This window comes from Frankliniella occidentalis, unplaced genomic scaffold, assembly GCF_000697945.3.
Source record: "Frankliniella occidentalis isolate FOCC.00 unplaced genomic scaffold, Focc_3.1 Scaffold250, whole genome shotgun sequence".
NCBI lineage: Eukaryota > Metazoa > Arthropoda > Insecta > Thysanoptera > Thripidae > Frankliniella > Frankliniella occidentalis.
The window spans coordinates 280,593-284,051 of NW_026267376.1; the positions used below are offsets into that span (position 1 = coordinate 280,593).

Below are 3,459 nucleotides of genomic sequence, written 5' to 3' on the forward strand. Positions count from 1 at the left end.
ATTTAAAGTACTACCTTATCCGACTACTGTGTTTTTGTCAGTGTGTACATCTCTCAGCTGACGGATGGTGAAGGGGAAAGGGGTGAGACGCGGAGCCTGGTCGGGCCGGCGGCAGGCCGGTGTAAGGCTTTGCAGTACAGGTCCCAGCCGGCCAAATGATAAATGTTTTCAACAAAGCATGATGCACAGGAAGGACGTCTCTCCCCTCCTCTCTCTGCCCCCCCCCCCTTCTCTCTCGCTCTCTTCTCCTGAAACAAGTAAACGGAGAGAGAGAGGGGAGTAGCGAGCTGACCCCGTTCTGTCACTTGCCTACCGTGTAGCGTGTAGCCGCGCCGTGGCCCGGCCCGTAGGAGTGTGCGTACTAGCAGCGAATATCGCCCCGCTGCCTAGCCGCGCCGACATCGGGGAAAGCCTTTCCATACGAGACCTTTCGGAAAAAACTATTTTTACGACAAATTTATTTGCTCTTGGCACCCTGTGAAGTGCATGCAAGAAGATTTTCGGAGCATGACATGCTCTGGGATTTATGCTTAGCTATTACGGTTTTTCAAAAGTATTTTTTGGTTGGAGTTTTTGTAATAGGCGCACATGCAGTATTTTATGTACGGTGCAGTACTCTGTTGCTATCAGTTCTCACACAGCTTGAAACTACGTGACCGTATGTTTACCGCCGGGCCCCTGCGAGGGCGGCGGGTGGCCGGGCCCGTCAGACACAGGTGTATGCCGGGGTTGCCTACCCTCAACTTTGCAGGCGCTACGGGATGCGCGCCGCGAAACCGGCAAAGCCTGGCGGCGGCGCGCTTTTTCAGGAGTGGATGGCGCGTTCGCCGTAGTCGATGGGACGTTTTCCACAGATCAGTGGGCTTTTCCTGCAGCTGTACCATGCTCGTATAGGGTTGCACGGATGCGAAAGCAGAGTCTAAAGAGCGCGGTGGAAATGCAAAAAACAAACAAACAAAAAAAACAAAAAACAAAAAACAGAAAAAAAAGGCGGTGCACCAGTTGGTAGTAGAACCCACGACCAATGAGTCGGGATGCACGGGGATGAGCCGCCCGCGCACGAAAGCTAAAAAAAAAATTAATCTGAGAAAAAAACCGTAGCAACATGCGCGAGAGAAAGAAATTAACGATGTGAAGCGGCGGGGAGTCGAACCCGTGACAGACAGGCGGGCTGGCGGTACGGGTACGAGAGAGAGGGAGCATTTCACGGTGCATGTCCGCCCCGCGGTGCGCGCCTATCGCGAGTGCGCGAGCGAGTGTCGCGGACGATTGCTCTGGTTATTTTCGAGGTCGAGTTCGATATGTGTATCCGACGTGCCGCGCGCGGAGCAGGACCGCGAATGCTCGACGACGAGGAGGAGGATGTTGTTGTGCGCCTCCCGGTCTGTTCGAGTGCCATCGGACACAACGGGGCGCGGCGACAGGCTGTGCGACACACACACACACACACACACACACACACACACACACACACACACACACACACAGAGAGAGAGGAGAGTAGAACACGTGTAGCATTCCGCTGTCACCCCGCCGGCCCGTGGGCCCTCCCCCTCGCTTACATCTCATGGCGCCCTTGACGAGTTATGGTTCCGACACCTGAAAGCATATGTTAACGGGACGAGTGCACTGTGTGTTCGAGAGAGGGCTGGTGGTATGAGGTGTTCTAATAACCCCAACGACGTCGCTTTTTTTGTTTACTTTTTTTCTTCGTTGAGCGGAGTCATAGAAAGTAGATAGATATCCACGTTTTATTTTTCTTGTTCTTTAACCCATCTTATCGACTTTAATGGTCGTCGTCGAAGTTCGTCTCTAGGATGCGGCAGTTGTGTGGGACGCTCGGAGGCAGGGATTCCAACAAGGAAGGTGCCGATGGGTCGAAAGCCTCTTCCTTCCTGTGAAAGTGCAGACGAAGGAGAAGGTCAGAAAATTTTGTCTTTTTAGGTGATATTAGCCTTTTGAGTTTCAAGAGATTTTTTTAGGGTGCGTCTATAGAAAGTGAAGATGTCACCACTGCAGGCTGTGGGTACGTGGAAACAAACACATTACAGTAATCAGATAGAAAATAGTTATTTTAAAACAAGGTTAGTTTTTTTTTAAATTCAAATATTGCATAGTGGCCTTAAAATTAAACATTCTCCTGGTGAGTAAGGTATGACTGAGCCACTTCCCACTTCCCTCTGACTGGACAAAAAATAAATAAATTGATTTATCAGTGTGTCGTCGGTGCGTTGAGAGCTGCAGCGGTGTATGAGTGGAATTGGAATGGTTCCGGATGTGGGGGCCCCGCCCCGCCCCTACCCGCCCCGGCCAGCCTCCGCCTTATCAATTTCTATGGGATGGGGACACTTTCCTTGCGTCCCATATACGCGATCGGAACGTCGCGGGCCATGAGAGTAGTGCGGATGGGACGGGCGGGGAGAGAGAGAGAGAGAGAGAGAGAGAGAAAACCGGCCGGTGTGGGACGCGCCGAGTGTGGACGCGCTCCGCCCCGCCCCGCACCGCACCGCACCGCCCCGCCGCTGTTCGTGTGTTCGCAATGCGATACAGAGAGATTACTCCTGTTTCCCATTCTTTAATCACGTGTGGATCTCCGGCACGCCGGAGTGCTCCGTCATGTGCTTTCATTTTTGTTCGTGCGCGCGCCGCCCTCGTTTTGTCGGGGCATTATCAGCCCTTCAAAAAACCGCGCGTTTTAATTTTTTTTAAATATGAATACTATTTTTTGTTGTTGCAAAACACAAGTTAAAAAAAAAACAACAACACAATCTTTAAAAAACAAAACAAAATAAAGACTTTTTCAAAAGTGAAGGTTGTCTTTTAAGTTTGCGCTGTCTCGCCCATTTTGGAGAAAGGAGGAGGGGTGGGGGGAGGCTGCTCTAAGTCTGTGCGTGCGTGGTAGCGAAAGGCGACCCCGCTCGCGTGGTGACGGCCAGGAGGTACACGGCACCCGCGACCCCGCCGGTGACCCCCCTGCGGGGGCCCCTGAGGGGGCTCCAGGGACACGCGGGACGGGCAGCGAGAGTGACCCCCCCCCCCCCCCCCTGAGGGCAGCTCCCGCCCACATGGGCGCTACCAGAGCGGCCACTTTCGCATTCAGCCTCGGTGTTGTTGTGGTGGACAATGCGCGGCTGCTGTGGACTCTGTAGCAGCCGGCCAGAAGCTTTAACTAAGGAAACATCCCTTTGGATTTTTCTTTTGTCTGTGCTCAGCATTTTTCCGATTTTTTCACTAAAATGGAGTTTAGCGTACTCTCTCGAAAGTTCGTGTAGTCGCTCTTGGTAAACGACGGAAAGCCATGTGGGTGATTTACACCGTATCGGCGAGGTGACGAACGGGGCCGTTGGCGTGCTACACCGCACTCGGCCACAGCTGCGCTCCGCGCGGGCCCTGTCCCCGACACGTCGTCCAGCATTCCGGCAAACGGCTTGGGCGAGGAAGAGGTGGGGGTGGGTTGGG

The 3,459-nt window shown here is 53.4% G+C and overlaps 1 protein-coding gene across 3 annotated transcripts in view; it reads left to right on the forward strand.

Annotated features, from left to right (window-relative positions):
• LOC113217380 (uncharacterized) overlaps positions 1-3,459 on the forward strand; it is a 13,000-nt gene that overhangs the window by 5,623 nt on the left and 3,918 nt on the right. The window lies entirely within an intron of this gene.